Source organism: Rhamphochromis sp. 'chilingali', assembly GCF_963969265.1.
Source record: "Rhamphochromis sp. 'chilingali' genome assembly, chromosome: 6".
Lineage (NCBI taxonomy): Eukaryota > Metazoa > Chordata > Actinopteri > Cichliformes > Cichlidae > Rhamphochromis > Rhamphochromis sp. 'chilingali'.
In genome coordinates, this window is record NC_137933.1 from 318,626 (window position 1) to 341,824 (window position 23,199).

The 23,199-nt window shown below is 40.2% G+C and overlaps 1 long non-coding RNA gene across 1 annotated transcript; it reads right to left on the reverse strand.

Moving 5' to 3' along the window:
* Positions 1 to 8,380: 8,380 nt before the first annotated feature.
* LOC308398707 lies at positions 8,381 to 22,523 on the reverse strand. Its single transcript, XR_013972005.1, has 2 exons — positions 15,689 to 22,523; positions 8,381 to 15,475 (listed from the first exon to the last, which is right to left on the reverse strand). It is a non-coding gene; the product is annotated as an uncharacterized lncRNA (long non-coding RNA).
* Positions 22,524 to 23,199: the final 676 nt, after the last annotated feature.

Sequence of the window (23,199 nt, forward strand, 5' to 3'; positions counted from 1 at the left end):
TTAAGACCAAGTTATTGTCGTGGCACCATGACTCTAGTTGTTGCACCTCTGTCCTATAGTTTGTCTCATCATTGTTGGATATAAGTCCGAGCACTGTAGTGTCATCTGCAAACTTAACAATGAGATTGGACGCGCAGGAGGAAATACAGTCATGGGTGAAGAGAGTGTATAGCAGAGGGCTCAGAACACACCCCTGAGGGGCACCGGTGTTGACCACAAGGGTGGAAGAGGTGTTCTTACCCACTCTGACACTCTGTCTACGGTTAGTGAGGAAGTCCACAATCCAGTTGCACAGAGAGGAGTTAAGTCCCAGTTGGTGGAGTTTGGGACGGAGTTTGTATGGCCGGATGGTATTAAAAGCCGAGCTGTAGTCTACAAAGAGGAGCCGTGCATAGGTGTTCCTGTGTTCCAAGTGCTTCAGTAATGTGTGCAGCACTGTGGCGATCGCATCCTCGGTTGACCGGTTCTCCCTGTATGCAAACTGGTACGAGTCCAGGGATGGTGGAAAAGCAGCTCTGATGTGTTTAAGTAACTCACCTGAAACGTAAATGAGAGCTGTGGCAGAAACGCAAAGCTGCAGTCTTGTCAGACTGTTTTTTTTTTCAGTCATCCGTTCGTTCGCTCCGGTGAATGCATCCAAACTTTGCAGAAAGTCCTATTAGTTTAAAAAAAGTTGATATATTGTTGAAATACATGTTGAAATCAGCTGGTAAAAGCCAGTCAGCTAACTGAATAGGTCACTATCATGTTTACATATGTGTTCAAGGTCAACTTAAGCCATGTCCACACGTACACGGGTATTTTTGAAAACAGAGATTTTCCGTTTTCGTTTTAAAAAATAATCCCGTCCACACGTAAAGGCAGAAATGAAGGAAAACGCTGCTAGGAACATGCCAAAGCAACAGGTGGCGATATATTCCTAACCGTGCAGAAATGTTGGCCAATCAGAAGTCTAGAAGCCTCGGTGGGAAAAAGTAAACAAAGCTGGGGCATAGAAGCAGAAGCAAGTGGTATGTGTGGAGGCAGTGCAGAGAGTAGAATTAACAGTAACAGTATTGTAGAAATTCATTTCACCGAAACAATAACGTGGCGCACAGTGTGACGTCAAAAAATGAGCACACCTTTGACACTGCGTTTTCTCCATTTTTCTGTCCACACATAAATGCAAAAACGGAGTTTTAGAAAATATCCACCCTGGCCGGAGTTTTTAAAAATCTCCGTTTTCAGTGACCAAAAACGCCGTTTACGTGTGGACGAAAGGTGCAAACGCATAGAGAAATCTGCGTTTTCAAAAATACCCGGGTACGTGTGGATGTAGCCTAAGAGAATGACTATTAGGCAAAGCAAACCAAAATTACATGATTTGTTCAGAGTTACTGTCAAAAAAAATTTAAACACACAAAAAAAATACTCATCTTCACATTAATAGGAGCATTATAGTCAATATTACTTTTATTGTCAGTATTGGTCTTTTTTTTTTTAAAGGTGAAACTACTAAATATAACATATTTCAAATTGTCAGTAACTTGTCCGACAGTAAATAACTGACATAACTAATTACTTTCATACAAACCAATCAGTAAGTTATTTTGTATATTTTTTTAAATGAGTAATCAGTTATAAATAACTATTTGCATTTCTGAAGTAACAGTAAGACTACTGACAACATTAACTGTTACTTTTCTTTTCTAAAACTATCTTTTGTTTTTCTTTTCTTTACCTTTTTTTCTTAGTAACTCAGGAGGTTGTGTTTTTGGTGGCATTTGTCTGACTGTTAGCAAAATAACTCAAAGTTATGGACAGATTTTAAATTTTCAGGAAATGTCACAAATGGGCCAATAAACAAGTAATTCAATTTTGGGGGTGATCAGGCATGATCAAGGAATTTAAACTATACTGTACTGAACTCTCCATGTGCTTTGCTAGTCTTATTAATCTATTATCAAGTACTGCTTTGTTTGTCATTTTAGTTGTCATTTTAAAAGCTCAAATTAAAGACATCAGTCAGTAAAAATACATCTACCTTGTACCTTATGGGCATGAATCTAGCTAACTAATGAATGCAATATTGTTTGGTGATTGCTACCTATCAATGCAATTATTTATTTCTGTTTTAATAGATATGTTTTTGTTATTCTGTTTCAGAGTGGATTTCAAGAAGATGGAGAGGGTCACCTGAATCTTGACATTTATAAACATGCAACTGCATTTCTTCTTCAAGCCAAGGAAACCCATCGACTGACACAGGTAATTTATGCCATTAATTTTCCATTGAATTGTATTTCATTGTTAGAGAACCTAAAAGCAATATGCTTAACTTATGCTGAACAGTGCTCAAGCTATAACTTGGGCACTGTTCAGACCTGGCATCTTGAATAGATCATTCAAGATGTCATAAATGGACAGCTTTAGGTATGTGAGTGAAACACCTGACATTCGAATGTGTCTCCATGTACTTCATGGGTGACCACTCAGATCTCACTCCCCCATTATATATGGAAATAGACATGTATGTTGCATCCAAAATCTGCCTATCACTATATTTCCTTAGCATGAGCTAAGAATAGAGACAACATAATACACACAACACAAATTTTCAATTTGCATTTCCACCTATGATCCGATTCCTCAAAATGCATTATAATTAAGTGAATACAAGGTTTTAACGTTGCATAAGGCAATATTATTCTTTACAAAAAAAATTGGGTGGTGGGGGTAACTTATTTTGCTCATTGCATCGCACTAACTTTATGTAACTGAAGGTTTCCTTTTTCAAAAATTGTGTCTGTGAGTTTGCATGTTGACTGTGTTCTCATATGAATTTTGTAATTAAGGATTTTCCTTTGTTTTTTCCTCTTCCACAGAGAGCTGTTAACCACTTCGTGAGTGGAATCCAGCAATATCAGGCCGTATTATTGGAGCACTTAAAACAACAAATGAGTGACATGATTGAGAGACATTCTGGGGACCTGGATCAACTAAAGAGTGATGCAGTGGGGGTATTTGACCAGTTTGTTGACCCTTTCACTCAAATTGCTTCCACACATTTGCAGGAAAAGACTATCAAAGAACTGTTAAAACCAGTTGAACCAGAGATTATTGTCACAAAACAAACAGTCTGTTATTCGAAGCGTGGAGACTCCAGGGTTCTTGCCATTAAAGACCATTGTTTTCATTACATACCGTTGTTGAAAAGTTTGGAGCAGCTGCTATCACATCCAAGAATGCTTGCAATGATTGATGAGAGGCCAAAGCCATGCAAGGATGGCTTTCTTCATGATTTCATTGATGGAGACATTTTTAAGTGGCACCCACTGTTTATTAAAGTCCCTACAGCATTACAGTTGATTTTATATACAGATGAAATTGAACTATGCAATCCTCTTGGATCTAGGGCAAACAAGAACAAGCTGTTATTGATTTATTACACCTTAGGTAACATCAGCCCTAAGTACAGATCAAGACTTCCTGCTATTCGTCTGCTTGCCATGGTAAAATCAAAAGATCTTTCCCGTTGTGGTATAGATGAGATATTTGAGAGGATTAACCGTGACTTAATTGAGCTGTGTGATGGTGTCCAAGTTGTCACTGCAAGGGGTGAGAGGACAATTCATGGGGCACTCATATCTGTGTGTGGAGACACTCTAGCTCAGCATGAAGTGGCTGGATTTAAGGAAGGAGTGGGTTTTGCCTACAGTAAATGCAGGCACTGCGAATGCCACTTTGAAGACATGCAGGAAAAATTTAATGAAGATTTTTTTGTTAAAAGGACCATGGCCAGTCATAACAGGCAATGTAATGACATTGAGAAGGCAAGTACGGACTTTCTGAAAGACAAACTAAAAATAACGTATGGTATAAACAGGAGAAGCAAGTTAACAGACTCTCCTCACGTTGATATAATCAATCAAACCCCGCAAGACATCATGCATGTTATCCTTGAAGGCGTTGCCCCATATGAAATCAAATGTGTTTTAAAGAATCTTGTGCTTTCAGGGCAAATGAACTAAGATTCATTCAATAGTGCAATTTTGTGTTTCCCTTATTCTCCTGTTGATGTGAGGGATAAGCCTTGCCCCATATCTGTCAGTACGCTTTCATCAAATGACAATAAATTGAAACAGTCAGCTGGGCAGATGCTGGTTTTGTTGAAGATCCTTCCATTTCTTATGGACAAAATTGGAGAAAATCATTACACACAAATGCTACGTAACATGTTAGAGATCATAAAAATTCTGTTTTCACCTATTATTGCTGTCTCAACTCTCTCCAGATTGAAGCTTTTAATAGAGCAGCATTTAAAACATTTCAAACAACTGTTTCCAGATGAAAATATTATACCTAAACAGCATTATTTACTGCATCTTCCTTCTCAGATTAAGGCTCTTGGTCCTACAGTGAGGCATATGTGTATGCGTTTTGAGTCAAAACATTGTTTCTTCAAGCAGTGGGCTCTGAAAAGTAGTTTTAAGAATATTTGTAAATCTCTTGTGAAGCACAACCAACTTTATGAATGTAGTCAGAACGTGCATGAGAAACATCCCATTTTTTCAAGTGAAGTCGACATGGTTCCAGCCAAAGAGGTGAAAAATGTTCATTATGTAGAAGGCAAGATTAAAGACTTCATTGAGCAAGTTGAACATGTAGTTTCTGTACAGTGGATTATGCTACATGGAAATATACATTCATGTGAAAAATCTTTGGTTATTTCTGATGTCATAAATGATGCTCCAGAGTTTGCACTTGTTAAAAACATCTATATTGTAAATGCATCTGTGTATTGTTTTGAATGCCAGCCTCTCTCTACAGTTGGGTGGAATGATCAATATTTAGCTTATGAGGTAGAAGTTCCCTGTCTAGCTCAGGCAAATATTTTTGTGGATGCTGGAAATCTTGTTGATTATACAGCGTACCACTATGTAAACTTTAATAACAGCAAGTACATTCCAGTGAAGTATGATCTAACTGACATCATCAAACATTATTCTTGAGTCTTTTGTGAATATGTGGGCTGAAATAAGGTTTTTAAAGACTGGCAAAAAAATTGTTCTATTTACTTTTTATTTTACTTTTGGCGCAATCTGTTCAGTGCAACACAACTGAGAGGGAAACAATTTCAGTGTTTTGCCTCTTTTTCAATGTCACATTGATATGGTTTGACTGATAAATACACTGTGCTTAAGATACTAAGACTCATAATAATGTAATGTTGGGCATGATATTAACCTGCAGTTCTCAATAAAGTAGATTTGATGTCCTGATTCAAGTTAGGTCTATTTCTTGAAACAAGATGATAAATCTTTTACAAATAACACAGCAGCTTAAAACGTTTATGAAATGCCAAAAAAGCTTGTTTCGTGTGAGATATGACTCAAAACAATATGTTTTCAAGAGTTTTTCACTTAACAAGATATCCAAGATGCACTGTCTAAAAACAAGTTCCTATATCTCACTGAAACGTTACTCTTTAGCTGATTATGGCTTATTTTAAGTGTGATTAGATATTTTGACTTGAAATAAGACAAATATACTTGGTAAGATTGCAGTGTAACTGAGGCAGATCTACCCTGATGGACAATGGGGACTCTAACCCACAAAATGACCAACAAAGGTCTGACCTAATGACCAACCGGGACTTTAACCCAGTATTTAAACTTTTCCTAGCAGACTCTAACTGCTTTCATTTCTTTCTTCTTAGCAGACTCTACTGCTTCTACGCATGAGATTTTTCATCAAAATCAAAACAGACATCCACCAGTAATTTCAGTGAGTAGACTTAAATGTTATCATGTCCAATTTGGCACACTTTGGAAATAATTCAACAGGTAGTGCCTTACCTTTGGATAAGCCGGCTTATGCCCACTCACTTCGACTACTGGAATTCATGTCTGCCCGTCAGACCACCTCAGACCACCGAATTTTACCACCGAAGATTATATTATTAATGCAATGGTAATGATGATAATTATTTAACAATAGCAGTAAAATTTCCCTGCTCCACATCGGTTTTCAGCGTTATTTTGTTATCGTTTTTATCGTTAACTCGGTTTTCCTGGTCTTTTCACGTGTGTTATGAATAAATCTGTTTTTTGGTACCGGTACTGGTTTTATTTTGTTGTATGTATCCGCGACACCTTAAAGGCCGGTCCGTGAAAATATTGTCGGGTATAAACCGGTCCGTGGCGCAAAAAAGGTTGGGGACCGCTGCTTTAAATAATGTTTACTTTTATAAAAGTAGGATAATGAAAAAACATTTATCATAAAATTTATTATTGACACATGTTTGTGGCAATAAATATGTGAATCAACTAAATGGGGCGGGGGGGAGGGGGGTGTTGGCCCAACTGGTCTTAAACTAAGAAACACTAAAGTTAAATTTGAAAACAATTTAAAACAAAACATCCCCATTCTAAAATGTCATGTGACAATCTGATTGGCTTACGGAGTGATGATGTCACAAGGACTATGTTGCCTTTGATCTGAAGTCTATAAATAGGGGTCAGAAGCAGCAATTTATCAGTTTGTTCACAGCCTTCAAACGTTCGACCAGAGATCCATTTGGAAATATTTCTAAGCCTTTTCAGAGTCACTGTGCACGGGCTCCAACATGCCTCCACGAAAAGGCCAACAAAGACAAAAAGATTATGCTGCCTGTCCTTTGTGTTCTGGCCGGCCAATCTCTCCAGGAGAAATTGTGCGGCCAATCTCTCCAGGAGAAATTGTGCGGCCAATCTCTCCAGGAGAAATTGTGCGGCCAATCTCTCCAGGAGAAATTGTGCGGCCAATCTCTCCAGGAGAAATTGTGCGGCCAATCTCTCCAGGAGAAATTGTGCGGCCAATCTCTCTGGCATCGTTGGACCATAGAAGCATGATGGGGAGATGTTATGAGGAGACTCCGTCTCAGATTAATCCTCGTCCACTTCCAGGGAAAACTACATTTATTCAGGTACGTCCAAGACACCCTGGCAGAAGTGCAGGTATGGCTTCCCCAGTGAATCCTCCTGTAGAGTCTCCATCAACACCACCTTTCCTCAATTCTGATGATGGATTACCACCAGTTGATTGTTAAAAATTAACTGCTAAAATAGGCCATTAGAAGTATACTTCATCTTGTCTCCCTATATCATGGCTGGGCATTCTCAGTCCACGAGGGCCGGTGTCCCCGGCCCTCGTGGACTGAGATTGCCCAGCCACCCCCAACCGGTCGCAGCAGATGGCCGTCCCTTCTTGAGCCTGGTTCTGCCGGAGGTTTCTTCCTAAAGGGAGTTTTTCCTCTCCACTGTCGCCCAGTGCTTGCTCAAAAGGGGATCATTGGATTGTTGGGGTTTTCTGGCTTTTACTGTAGTGTTTTCACCTTACAGTATAAAGCAGCTTGAGGAGACTGTTGTTTTGCCATGATGCAAATTGATGCACATCTATTATAGCATCAAAGTAAAACAAAAAAACTAAAGTATACTTCAATGAAATGAATCACAATGTCTAATCTGGCAAAAAAAGAAAAGAAAAAAGCTTCCACCTTTAAATAAAAATCCAAATCACAAACACATTCTGATTTTTGTTGTGTTTTTTTGTGTGTTGTCACATATAAAATCTTTGCACTCCGTCACGGTCTCGGTGTCTGCCCGGCCGGCTCCGCAAGGCTACATATGTTTATTGTGTTGCTGCTTTCTTCCACTCGTCATTCTGCCGGGGCGGAGCTCAGGCCCACGCACCTGTCTGCAATTACGCTGCAACGTGTCCTGTCTGTATGGAGACTGAGCTGCCAGAGTAATAATGTAGATACAGGCCTCTTTCTCCTGCTGCTGGTGTTCATGGTTTTATTCCATTGATGTTGCTATCATTTGTAAATATATTTATTTGCTGTTATTTTATCAATTTTCTACTACTGTCGTTCATGTATTTAATTTTTGTATTTAAATATGATTTTTTTAAGTAATGCTGCGAGATAGACAGTTAAATAAAGGTTTCATTGAATAAAAAAAGATTTAAAGATGACTGGTGGCGGAAGCAGAGCACAGACTGTGTCTATCGCTATCGTGTGGTGCAGAGATATATTGCCATTGAATTTAGACAACGAAAGCTTGGCTCACAGAGCAGCTGCAACACGAACAAAAAACATTAAATAGCAACATGATGTATTATATTATATTATAGTGCAAACAGATATCAAGTGGAAGACAGTCTGGATGGTCCCCCATAAATATTTGATTGTAAATGTAACCCAGGTCCCACGTAGCTATGGTAAAGCTAGAGTATGTAGTACAATGAGACTGGGCCTGGGTTCGTAGTGCTACTAGTAATTGATAGGTTTGTAGCTTGTACCTATCCGCTGGAACGTTGAAGACAATATAATTACACTGCAAAGCAAGACACAAGCAGGCTGGTTTACTCATGCATGAGGGAAATCTGGCTGGAGCCAAGTGTCGTCCCACCACCTAGCCTCCATCAGACTCTCAGCCAGGCTCCCCATAGCACTCCTTTTATTGTGGTTACATGAATATGCATAGGGTCATTAACATATGACATCTTACATAGGTATACATGTGAACAAAGAATACTGTGTGTGTGTGTAATCTATGCCGGAACACTCTGTAGAGGGAGTGAACGCACTCCCCCTTCATGCTACACAGAGCTGTTACTTTAGGATGAAACATCCTTTCAATCCACCAATGATTATATACACTTCTAAGCATATATGAGTAAATATTTCTAAGCATAAATGACAATCAACAATACAAATCTAACATTTCCCCCCTTTTTGACCTTTATGCTTGAAAAGTTCCCAGTTATGAATACCTCATGTCTGACAGTTTCAATGCAAACATTGTTATATTCAGCATATGTCAAATCACCCTAAATTACTGAAAAAATACACAGTTTAACAAATGTATTAGCAGTTATCCCAGTCCTCATTGATCTCATCTCATGGCAAACTGCATCTTACGAGCAAACAAAGAAATTGTTAATTTAATAGTGAAAATAAGAAAGTAACATTTTCAAAAACATCTCAGCTTGGTGATGCTTCCTGCGGGTGTGCAAATCACATGTCTCTCTGCAGGGTGGTTTGAGCTCTGCAGGGCGTCATGAATGTCTCTTCCAGATGTTTCCATCATTGTCCATAGGACCAGAGTCCAAATGTATGTAGAATAAACATTCAAACATACCAGTTGGTTTTGTTGTTTGTCAACATGGGTCTCAGCTATTTCCAGAGCTGCAGACCTCTCAGCACTCTAGTTTTATGGCCTCCCATTACCTCACTTCAGGCCTTCATCCTGTGAGGGGGATATTTATGACTCCTTCATTGTCCACGCTCTGCAGAGAAACACCTCTGTGAAAACGGTGCAGGGTTCAGTTGTCTTACTGCTGTTATGATCCCAGCAGCCTTCAGGGTGTCATCGTATGTACAGTATAGTGGCACCGCATTAGGTGATGTTCATAGGAAACTGCTGTCATCACCACCATAGCTTCTGGTTCCTGTGCTTTCACAGAATCATGATGTCATCCTCGACCTCCTTCTGCGCTGTCGATGGAGCTTGGCACGCTCCTCATCCCTCGAGTTTTCATGTTCCAACGCTGCTGAAGGTTTAAGGCAGAGCACGTCGTACACCTTAGCTGTCTTCCTCAGCGTCAATATTGAATCTTTCATTTTATTTAAAATCTCCTGGAAGCTCAGTAGCACAGCTCTCTGTGTCATGTCTGCTGTGCTGAAGATGATCTCTGATCCTCCTGAAGCCTCTCTCCTGGCCTCAGCTCCCATCTTGTGGACGATCCTCTCAGGCACTCCTTTTCGTCACGCATAGTCCTGATTTTGGGCCTGCTGGACCTGTCTCAAAACACTCAGCTTCTCCGCCTTCCTCCTGGTTCAGCTGATTCAGCCGTCACGCCTCGCACTTGGTTGCCTTAGAGTTGATCAGAGGCTGGAGGTTGAAGTGCGAGCTTACCCTACGGGGGCTCAATCAGCACTCCCCCCTCACCACTGAAACAACCAAGTGTGAGATTTCTCTATTGTGCTGTCTTGGGGGTGCTGGGGTTTCCTGGGACCTCGACCTCTTTGCAGTGGCTCCAAGGTCTGATCTCATGATGGGCCCCAACCAGCTTGACCTTTGACCTCAACCACTGCCTGGGCTATGCCTGGAATGTTTCTTGCTTCTCACTGCTGCACCTGTATTTCAGAAAAACTTCTATTTGGAGAGCATGTCAACAATCATCAAACCACATTCTTTAGTTCAGTGAACTTCACTTATAGGCCATCAAAGCCTCATCTGAACATGGATGCACCACTTGCATAGGTTTAATACTTGTAAATAAACGGCTAATCACACAAATCACTGCAACAATAATAGTAAACATTGTTTAATGTTAATTCTGGACCCCACCTCTTGACGCATGGACACTCTCATGCGTCAACTCACCAAACCTGGATCCCTGTCTTAAAAACTGGCTCCACCAGGAGCCTGCATACTCAAAATCTGGAAATAAAATCAAACTTCACACGTATAAAAATTATATCAAAAGAGTAATAAGCATTCAGCACGGGCAAGACAAGTGTCATGTGCAGGTTTTCTCAAATCATTAAATCACTATTATTACCATAATTCGCCTCAAACATGGATCATCCCATGTGCTCAGTTAACATTAATGTAATCGGTGACTTCTCTTAAGCAAAGTCACTCCACTCACATATTATTATTATGGGCTCAAAGTGGCCAGCAAAGAGCCCATAATAAACTATTCCATAAATACCGTAATCTCTTATTTGTTTTACTCATGTCACTTGTCCGTTTCAGCTGAATCTTCCACAGCATTCTCAAAGAAACAAACATTAGCAATACACATTGACTGTGGTCAGATGGAGGTCAGACACAGGTCAACAGGTTCCAGAGGTGCCATAAAAACACCATAAAATCAACCATCAAAGTAACGTCACATTTTCCCAAAACACAGTGTAACAGCATCACCACTCATAACCTGTAAACACAGTTTTCCTCACACATAAACCCAAAAATCCTGTAGTAGGAAAAACATCAACCAGGTGTCCTGGTATAAATCATGTGAGCAAACCACATGAAGAACTGTAATGCTCGCTGAATCCTTTTTTTTTTTAGGCTGGGACATAATTGTCCCAAATAAGTGGCTTTCTCGATCGGTCGTATAGCACTTTCAATTCCCGACGTGCAGATCTGCTTAAAGAAAAGAAATAAACAATCAAAATCAGTGCCTGTTCAAAAGATAAAAAATGAAAAATAACAAATTATCAAACCAAACTTTCAGTGCACTGTGAAAGTATCAAAATAAAAAGGCCTTGTTAAGTCATGACACAAGCTCCTCATCAACTTCACAACAGGAGAAGAATCATCAGCTAGATTCACTCCAAACCAACCATCAGCTGCACAACACACAACAGTCTAATGTCTTATTAACTTATGAGTTTAATCACCAGGTCTGTGCTCTTCACTCATTTAGGCCACAGATCTATTTTATTCAATTTTCCTTTTTCCCTTCATCATAAAACATGTGACATGCTGTCATGCACTTCACAAAAGACGTTTGTTCTGACGTATTCAGAGTTGTATATCTAGATACAGAATTCACTCGCACATCAAAGCAGGGAACTCAGTGTTTTAGAGTTTCCACTCAAACACATCTCATCCACTCGTGCTAGAATTCAGTCACCTTTCATTAATCTAAAACCGATCAACTAATTTGCATATCAGCCATTAACCCACTAAGTTGACAGGACAACAGGAAAGCATGTTCAAAATAGTATCACAAAAGACAATTTCCCTCATACAGTAAATTACTTGCTGCATCAATCAAGCAGGAAGCTTCTCCCAATTTACCATTTTAACACTAAATTTATTGCCTGATCACTGATTCATCAAACCAGGATTTTTTTTTTTTTTTTTTCCCACAAAGGGTAAATTGTTGTCCTGCAACTTGGAGAGTCAATTTTTTTTAGGATAAATTCAGTATTTGATAACAAGTGTCTGCTAAATTGACACTATTTTAACACTGATGAAAGATAAACTAATTTTCATTGCAGGTTTGTGTAATTAGACAGGTCTAATGCATGTCTGTGGAGCTGCATATGCAGCAGAGCATGTTCTTAAAGCTGCCTTTCCTACACACTTCTCTGCTATTATTTGATCATTTCTTAACTAATGTGCTATGAGTCTTCATGAGTCATTTTGTGTTTGGAATTGTTAGTAAAGTTAATTCATGTTCTGCTTGTTTGTGTGATTTTGTATGTTTCTATTTGTTTCAGACTCCTTCACAATTTTCCAACTTAAGCAGTCAGTTTTCTTTTCCCCAGATTTGCTAACCCAAATTTTGATTTCCCACATTTAATAACAGCATTCCTCTGTGTTTCCACTTACTCTCACTCTGTTGTCATCTCACTCTGTTGTCCTCTCCCACTTGCAACAGTCCACAGCCGGCAGTTCTCCTTCAGCTTTGTCCTGTGTTCCACTGTCTCTTCTTGCCATTTTACTCCACAGGTGGCAAATGTCAAACTCCAACAGTCTCCTCAAAAGTTTTCTTCACATGCATAGTGAAGTTGCAGCTTGTTGTAAACACAGTGCCATTCATCCGATCAGTCAGGATGATGGGTTTGCTCTTCTCTGATGCTGTTTGTCCACATTGCTGCTGCTTGCTGAGACTTTTTGCTCAGGACTTGATGCTGTCTCTTTATCTGCCATGTTATTGCTTTGGAGCTGCATTCTTCAGGGAGGAGTGAGCTTGCTTGTGAGTTTGTGAGGTTGAGAAACACATTGCGCTGTATATAAGTCAGCCAGAACTTGGCCTGCATGTTTCCAATGATGTTTAACTATAAATTTCTTCCGTCCGACCGCTGCATGTGGAAAATTGATACAGGTCTGCTTTTCACCTGAAAGTGACAAACTAAGACATGTTCATTATCATCACTGCTTAATCAACACACATCTCTCTCTCTCTCTCTCTCTCTCTCTCTCTGTCCGTGTTTGTGTGAACAATCCTTTCTTAAAGCAGAAAATGACATTGTAGTTGTTTTTTGGCTGATCAACACAAAACCTTTTTCCTATGATTATTTTTCTTCGTCTACAATGTAATTTGTCTCTTTTTCACTCTTTTTTTTTTTCTTTACAATAGCTTGTGATCCGCAAAATCACTGCTCTCACTCACAATCAAAGGCAATTACTTTTGCACAGTGCACAAAAACACTGTGATGTCAGACACATTCACACTCACTTTTTCTTCTGCATAAATAAATCATATGGCTGGAGATATGTGCCATGGTGATCCATAGGCATGATCACCAGTTTATTTAATTATTTTTAATCCAACAAAACAAATAAACAAAAACATGATGCTGATGCTACACACACACTAGTCAAGGTGCAGAAAAACTGCTCATGGAAACGCTGCACACTCTCTGTTTCCCCTCTCTTTGAGTAGTTCTCAGACAGCTCTTGATCTGATAATGTGTAGCTTGCTCATCAGCTCAAAAACCAAAAACAAAACTGCAACGCGACATCACACAGTAGTTGCAGCATATTAGTTGTTTTCACAGATGTGCTCTATATCTCAACAATGGCTCATAATAAGACGACAGTCTTCCACACAGGTCAAGTGCCTCTATGCACTTCATGAGTTTAAATATTTACCTATATCACTTCACCTCACATGTCATTGTACTGAATTTGAGCAACCACAAGCTTAATGTAGGTTACTTTTAACAACTATCCACCTCAATGGTTTGGCACACAGGCTGTTGTCAAACAGGGCAAGCTAAAGAGTTAACATTTTGTGTCAGCAAGGGGTGGGGGGAAAGCCACCCACCAGAGCACAGCTGCTGATGTGGGCTGGCCTTTTCCACACACTCCTGGCTGCTTAGGAAACCATGATAACAACAACAGTCGGTGTCGCAGACCACGTGTTCTACTCCGCACACACTCACACAACAACAACAACAACAAATATCCTCACTCACAACCAACAAAAATTAGGCCTATTGTCTCAACGCAGTCTCACACAGTGACCACGTGCTCTGCCGCACACAGTGGCAAAGACTTACATAGCAGTGATCACGCGCTTTATCGCACACAGTGATAAAGACTTTCAACGCAACCTCACACAGTGGATGCGTGCTTTGCTGCACACAGCGGCAAAGACTTAAACTTACTCGGTGTTGCTTAGCGTGTAATGTAGCCTCGAATCCCGCCGATCGTCATTCATCGAGGAGAAAGGACAGACAGCGAATCCACAGGAACTTCCTGGCTGACGTCAGTCTTTCAGCGTGCCTCTCCCCCCCCTCGGTGAATGCGATCCCAGGGCTCCGGCATCGAAGGACCAATTAATGATAGGTTTGTAGCTTGTACCTATCCGCTGGAACGTTGAAGACAATATAATTACACTGCAAAGCAAGACACAAGCAGGCTGGTTTACTCATGCATGAGGGAAATCTGGCTGGAGCCAAGTGTCGTCCCACCACCTAGCCTCCATCAGACTCTCAGCCAGGCTCCCCATAGCACTCCTTTTATTGTGGTTACATGAATATGCATAGGGTCATTAACATATGACATCTTACATAGGTATACATGTGAACAAAGAATACTGTGTGTGTGTGTGTAATCTATGCCGGAACACTCTGTAGAGGGAGTGAACGCACTCCCCCTTCATGCTACACAGAGCTGTTACTTTAGGATGAAACATCCTTTCAATCCACCAATGATTATATACACTTCTAAGCATATATGAGTAAATATTTCTAAGCATAAATGACAATCAACAATACAAATCTAACAGTAATGATACCTGATACCCTCTAATTTAACTAATAAGGACCACCACAACTGTATTTTACACAAATTTATCCCTCACCGGGTATTTGTTTAGACAAAAAGAAATGAATAAAATAAACAGTTACTTTTATAAAATGAATTGAATTCAAATGAACAAACAAAAATACTGTAAATGTGACTACATGGATTTTCAATAAAAGATTATCAACACAAAATACCTCTTTCTTTAGTGCCAACTGTTATTTCAGTTACAACAGCTCACACCTTTAAAAGGGATGAATTTCAACCTTTGATAATAACTTTGATTAAAACTACAACACTTACTCAATTTAAACTAAATTTGTAACAGTGGGCCCCCACACACAAACACACACACACTTTAACCTGTCCACACTACACCGGTAGCACAGTGCTTGTTGCAGGCCTGATTCGAAGTTCGGGTGCGGTGAGGCCTAAAACTGATGGCCGCTTCACTCAAACTGAGCAATAAACAAAATACGTGCACTTTAGTTCCAGTTAGTACTCACAAGTCCAATGAGTTTGTTAGTGGGGCAATCAGAAACGGGCAGTTAGCAGTTAGTTCACCAGTAGTGAAGACATTCAGGGGTAAGAAAACAGTCAGGGGCGAGGAAATAGCAGGGTCCATCCGGGCAGAAACCTCTCTCTCCCTCTCCTTTCAGAGCGTCCCTCGGCTTCTAAACATATTAAAACACTTGAGCTAACAATACCAAATGCTATCACATAACGATTTAGCATTAGCATGCTTTGACTGAAAATCACAGAGCTAAACATACAGCATGGCATCACAGCACATAACGCGGTAAGCTGCGCTAATTAGCAAGTCGCTAGTTAGCATCACTATAACGAATAGTTACAGTACAAATGTCAAGGCACACAGTCTCATTTACCTCTTGCAGATCACAAATAAGTAATATCAGGACCACGGGTAGTCGACCTCAATGATACACTTAGATGCAAAATCCACACCACGTTTGCCTTACGACATCTCTCTCTTCGGACTTAGCTTCTGTGTCCGCTCCCACAGATTCACACAAACTGTTACCACTCGTCCCGCCCCCATAACAGAGAAGAGTGACATTGACTGGCTCGTCAGCACAACAACCAATGACAATACAATATTGAGATAACTGACATTAGATGGGTAAATAAGCTTAGGTTACACCCCAACATATTTAGTGTGCACAGAAAATGAACTCTAAATCATGAAACCCTTTTATTTATTGGACTCTTAACTGTAAATGAAATACATTTGTACTTGCATTTGATTTTTAAACCTTTTATCAACTATTTATATTTTAACCACTTTTTATAACAGTAGACTTTTTCTTTATACTGCAAGCCCGAATAATTGCAGACAGGGCTACATAAATAAGGTGAAAGAAGTCTCTTTTAAAATTCTACATAAATGTTATCCAGCCAGTCACTACATGGTCAAATTTAAAAGGGACATAAATACTAATTGTACTTTCTGTGGGGATCATCCAGAAACTGTGACACATCTTTTTTGGTACTGTTCTTTTACACAGAGATTTGTTATTGTCCATATTTTAAGGGAGTTTTCTTTACGATGGGAAAATGTTTTATTCTGTTTCTTTAAGTTTTTCTAGCAATACAAAGTCCTGTGTCACCCCTAAGGTTCAAACATGTAAAGTGAAACACACACTTGTTTCATAGCACATGAAAATAAAAACTAACTAACTATTAAATCATGATACATCCTAAGTGCAGAGCCAGCACTGGATAGTTCAGGTGTACTATAATCAAGCGGTAATGACAAGAACTGCTAAGATACCAAGAACATACCCACAGAAACAAACAATGCTGTTACCAATATTTTTATCTGTACGATATCAATGGAACTGATAATATGAAATATTAGTCAGATATTGCTTTTTTTTCTAGTATGAATATAAAAAGAAATAAATTAAATAATTACTGAAGTGTATGCAGTGACTTTTAAGATGACTTTATTGACCAAATCATGGTCAAATCATAGCACTGGGTTACTTAAAAAAAAAACCAGCATGAGAACAGATTTTGTTATCACGAACACTTTTCTGCCCACCGTTTCAGCAAATTATTCTTTAAAGCATGAACCCCAGGCAGAGCACTGAGTACCAAGACCCACGAACACCTTTTGAATTACTTCAAAAGTGTACCTTAAGTCCTTTAGATAGTCCAGGTTAAGTGCATAGATGAGTCCAAGAAAAAGTGCAACTGCATTAGGGAAATCACAGACGTCATTGAGGACAATCTGATCCTCAATCACCAGGGCAATGCTTGTTATTGTTGGGCTTGAGCAGATGGTCCGAAATTGTGTCAAACATTGATATTTGACATCACAACAGAGAGATGAATCTGGCAGGTCTACCAGAACGAGTAAGAGCTGACCTAGAAAAGAACCCAGACTTTGTGGTCGCAAATTCTACAAAATGGGAGAGACACGTGATACATAGACTTCAGCTTGATATTTGACATCACAACAGAGAAGCAAGTCTGGCATTGATATTTGACATCACAACAGAGAAGCAAGTCTGGCATTGATATTTGACATCACAGCAGAGAGACTGGATGTGATGTCAGAAAGATGACTGTGATGTCAAAACCCTCTAAATGTTGTAATTTACAGATGGTAAATGGCCTGTATTTGTATAGCGCTTTACTAGTCCCTAAGGACCCCAAAGCACCTTACACATCCAGTCATCCACCCATTCACACACCGGTGACGGCAAGCTACATTGTAGCCACTGCCACCCTGGGGCGCACTGACAGAGATATTTAATTCCAAATGATTTGACTGCATCATTGCGTCTTTGAGTTATGACCCAAACTCTCTATCAACTTTGTGAATAAATTCACGTCCCCCTGTGACCTCATAATTACACCACAGTTCAGATAGCATGAATGAGTCATGAGGTCACACCAACAGTGACATCAGCAGTGACATCACTAAAGTTGCCAGGTGAGTCCATAAATAGAACCCATGACGTGGAGCAGGTACCGCCATTTTGCACCTTGTGAGCAGCCTGAAAGTGTTGGCCCAACTGGTCTTAAACTAAGAAACACTAAAGTTAAATTTGAAAACAATTTAAAACAAAACATCCCCATTCTAAAATGTCATGTGACAATCTGATTGGCTTACGGAGTGATGATGTCACAAGGACTATGTTGCCTTTGATCTGAAGTCTATAAATAGGGGTCAGAAGCAGCAATTTATCAGTTTGTTCACAGCCTTCAAACGTTCGACCAGAGATCCATTTGGAAATATTTCTAAGCCTTTTCAGAGTCACTGTGCACAGGCTCCAACATGCCTCCACGAAAAGGCCAACAAAGACAAAAAGATTATGCTGCCTGTCCTTTGTGTTCTGGCCGGCCAATCTCTCCAGGAGAAATTGTGCGGCCAATCTCTCCAGGAGAAATTGTGCGGCCAATCTCTCCAGGAGAAATTGTGCGGCCAATCTCTCCAGGAGAAATTGTGCGGCCAATCTCTTCAGGAGAAATTACCACGGATGGTGTCTTATCAGTCCTAAGAACATTACAGGAAAGTCAGAAGGAAAAATCTGACCTACATTACAAAATTAAACAAATTGAAGAAGAGAAGCTTCAACTAGTGGAAAAGTGCAGACAACTGGAAGCACGAAATAAAGACCTGGAAGAAAAACAGCAACGCCAGCCTGATATAAAAATGATCAATGAGGGCTCGGGAGTGAAGTTTGGTGAAGGACGAGAGGAGATTTTTTCTCGTTTTCTTTCATCAGGAACACAGAGTGCTGAATTAAAAGAAACATCTGCCCAGCTTCAAGGAAAGAAAGCTACTATTGAGGAGATACAGTGGGATCTCCAAAACATTGAGAAACAGAATCAGGTGCTTCGAGGAAAGCTCAATGCAGCGGAGAAAACAATTGAAAAAATCCACCAACAGAAGACTGAACAGGAAATACAAATGCAGGACAAACTCAAAGCCATGCAGAAATTGTACAACGATCTGAAAGTCAAGTGTGGTGAAACAAAGCGCAAAAATAAAGAGCTTCTTGAAGAAAAAAAGCAACAGGAAGAAGAAAAACGTATTATCCAGGACTTTGAGAGAAGGCATCTAGAATTGCAAGAATTTTGCAATAAAAAAAATGAGGAAACACTTAAACTGAAAAGAGAAAAGGAAATACAAATGAAGGACAAACTCAAAGCCACACGGAAATTGTACAACAATCTGATAGTCAGGTTTGGTCAAATAAAGCGCAAAAATAAAGAGCTTCTTGAAGAAAAAAAGCAACAGGAAGAAGAAAAACGTATTATCCAGGACTTTGAGAGAAGAAATCTAGCATTGCTAGAACTTTGTGATGAAACTCCTGAACTGCAAAGAGAAAAGGAAATACTGGAAAAACGATGTTCAGAGATGCAGTGTAGGATTGATGGAATGAAGAGAAAACACTCAAAGGTCATTAAGGAGATGTTGTTGAAGTCCAGTGACTTGAAGAGCCAAATAATTGAAATGCAGGCACAAAAGCAACAACAGGAGAAAATGCATGAAGACCTGCAGCGTACGAGTCAAGAAATCCAGAGAAAAAACGAGCTGTTAGAAGAGATGCACAACAAAAAGCAAGAAAAGCTTAGAAAAAAACAAGCAACCTTAAAAGAAATGGAGCAAAGATGCCAGCAACTCGAGCAGCAGAATGCAGAAACAAACGATCAGTTGAGAACCCTTATCCTGGAGAACGAGCTCATGGAAAAATACCTGAAAAAGAAGAAAAAAGGCTGGTTCTGCCGCTTATTCAGATGATTTAGCCTCGTCCTCCTCCACCTGTGCCCCATCTTACTTTGCACCTCTCCTGTCCCCCCAACACATATTCTCCACCTTCTTCATCTTTTTTCACCCTCCCCCCCCCAACCAGTCCCAGCAGTTGACTGTCCCCTCCTGAGCCTGGTTCTGCTGGAGGTTTCTGCCCGTCAAAAGGCAGTTTTTCCTCACCACTGGCTGAAAAGGTGGCGCACGAAGAGAAACTGCACTCCACAAAAAAGCAACGGGAAAGATTTATATCCAAAGTGAATTGGCTGGAGAAGAAAGAGCGCCACTTCCAAGAGGAATTGTACCAGTGAATCCTCCTGTAGAGTCTCCATCAACACCACCTTTCCTCAATTCTGATGATGGATTACCACCAGTTGATTGTTAAAAATTAACTGCTAAAATAGGCCATTAGAAGTATACTTCATCTTGTCTCCCTATATCATGGCTGGGCATTCTCAGTCCACGAGGGCCGGTGTCCCCGGCCCTCGTGGACTGAGATTGCCCAGCCACCCCCAACCGGTCGCAGCAGATGGCCGTCCCTTCTTGAGCCTGGTTCTGCCGGAGGTTTCTTCCTAAAGGGAGTTTTTCCTCTCCACTGTCGCCCAGTGCTTGCTCAAAAGGGGATCATTGGATTGTTGGGGTTTTCTGGCTTTTACTGTAGTGTTTTCACCTTACAGTATAAAGCAGCTTGAGGAGACTGTTGTTTTGCCATGATGCAAATTGATGCACATCTATTATAGCATCAAAGTAAAACAAAAAAACTAAAGTATACTTCAATGAAATGAATCACAATGTCTAATCTGGCAAAAAAAGAAAAGAAAAAAGCTTCCACCTTTAAATAAAAATCCAAATCACAAACACATTCTGATTTTTGTTGTGTTTTTTTTGTGTGTTGTCACATATAAAATCTTTGCACTCCGTCACGGTCTCGGTGTCTGCCCGGCCGGCTCCGCAAGGCTACATATGTTTATTGTGTTGCTGCTTTCTTCCACTCGTCATTCTGCCGGGGCGGAGCTCAGGCCCACGCACCTGTCTGCAATTACGCTGCAACGTGTCCTGTCTGTATGGAGACTGAGCTGCCAGAGTAATAATGTAGATACAGGCCTCTTTCTCCTGCTGCTGGTGTTCATGGTTTTATTCCATTGAAATATTTTTGTGGATGCTGGAAATCTTGTTGATTATACAGCGTACCACTATGTAAACTTTAATAACAGCAAGTACATTCCAGTGAAGTATGATCTAACTGACATCATCAAACATTATTCTTGAGTCTTTTGTGAATATGTGGGCTGAAATAAGGTTTTTAAAGACTGGCAAAAAAATTGTTCTATTTACTTTTTATTTTACTTTTGGCGCAATCTGTTCAGTGCAACACAACTGAGAGGGAAACAATTTCAGTGTTTTGCCTCTTTTTCAATGTCACATTGATATGGTTTGACTGATAAATACACTGTGCTTAAGATACTAAGACTCATAATAATGTAATGTTGGGCATGATATTAACCTGCAGTTCTCAATAAAGTAGATTTGATGTCCTGATTCAAGTTAGGTCTATTTCTTGAAACAAGATGATAAATCTTTTACAAATAACACAGCAGCTTAAAACGTTTATGAAATGCCAAAAAAGCTTGTTTCGTGTGAGATATGACTCAAAACAATATGTTTTCAAGAGTTTTTCACTTAACAAGATATCCAAGATGCACTGTCTAAAAACAAGTTCCTATATCTCACTGAAACGTTACTCTTTAGCTGATTATGGCTTATTTTAAGTGTGATTAGATATTTTGACTTGAAATAAGACAAATATACTTGGTAAGATTGCAGTGTAACTGAGGCAGATCTACCCTGATGGACAATGGGGACTCTAACCCACAAAATGACCAACAAAGGTCTGACCTAATGACCAACCGGGACTTTAACCCAGTATTTAAACTTTTCCTAGCAGACTCTAACTGCTTTCATTTCTTTCTTCTTAGCAGACTCTACTGCTTCTACGCATGAGATTTTTCATCAAAATCAAAACAGACATCCACCAGTAATTTCAGTGAGTAGACTTAAATGTTATCATGTCCAATTTGGCACACTTTGGAAATAATTCAACAGGTAGTGCCTTACCTTTGGATAAGCCGGCTTATGCCCACTCACTTCGACTACTGGAATTCATGTCTGCCCGTCAGACCACCTCAGACCACCGAATTTTACCACCGAAGATTATATTATTAATGCAATGGTAATGATGATAATTATTTAACAATAGCAGTAAAATTTCCCTGCTCCACATCGGTTTTCAGCGTTATTTTGTTATCGTTTTTATCGTTAACTCGGTTTTCCTGGTCTTTTCACGTGTGTTATGAATAAATCTGTTTTTTGGTACCGGTACTGGTTTTATTTTGTTGTATGTATCCGCGACACCTTAAAGGCCGGTCCGTGAAAATATTGTCGGGTATAAACCGGTCCGTGGCGCAAAAAAGGTTGGGGACCGCTGCTTTAAATAATGTTTACTTTTATAAAAGTAGGATAATGAAAAAACATTTATCATAAAATTTATTATTGACACATGTTTGTGGCAATAAATATGTGAATCAACTAAATGGGGCGGGGGGGAGGGGGGTGTTGGCCCAACTGGTCTTAAACTAAGAAACACTAAAGTTAAATTTGAAAACAATTTAAAACAAAACATCCCCATTCTAAAATGTCATGTGACAATCTGATTGGCTTACGGAGTGATGATGTCACAAGGACTATGTTGCCTTTGATCTGAAGTCTATAAATAGGGGTCAGAAGCAGCAATTTATCAGTTTGTTCACAGCCTTCAAACGTTCGACCAGAGATCCATTTGGAAATATTTCTAAGCCTTTTCAGAGTCACTGTGCACGGGCTCCAACATGCCTCCACGAAAAGGCCAACAAAGACAAAAAGATTATGCTGCCTGTCCTTTGTGTTCTGGCCGGCCAATCTCTCCAGGAGAAATTGTGCGGCCACTCTCTCCAGGAGAAATTGTGCGGCCACTCTCTCCAGGAGAAATTGTGCGGCCACTCTCTCCAGGAGAAATTGTGCGGCCACTCTCTCCAGGAGAAATTGTGCGGCCAATCTCTCCAGGAGAAATTGTGCGGCCAATCTCTCCAGGAGAAATTGTGCGGCCAATCTCTCCAGGAGAAATTGTGCGGCCAATCTCTCCAGGAGAAATTGTGCGGCCAATCTCTCCAGGAGAAATTGTGCGGCCAATCTCTCTGGCATCGTTGGACCATAGAAGCATGATGGGGAGATGTTATGAGGAGACTCCGTCTCAGATTAATCCTCGTCCACTTCCAGGGAAAACTACATTTATTCAGGTACGTCCAAGACACCCTGGCAGAAGTGCAGGTATGGCTTCCCCAGTGAATCCTCCTGTAGAGTCTCCATCAACACCACCTTTCCTCAATTCTGATGATGGATTACCACCAGTTGATTGTTAAAAATTAACTGCTAAAATAGGCCATTAGAAGTATACTTCATCTTGTCTCCCTATATCATGGCTGGGCATTCTCAGTCCACGAGGGCCGGTGTCCCCGGCCCTCGTGGACTGAGATTGCCCAGCCACCCCCAACCGGTCGCAGCAGATGGCCGTCCCTTCTT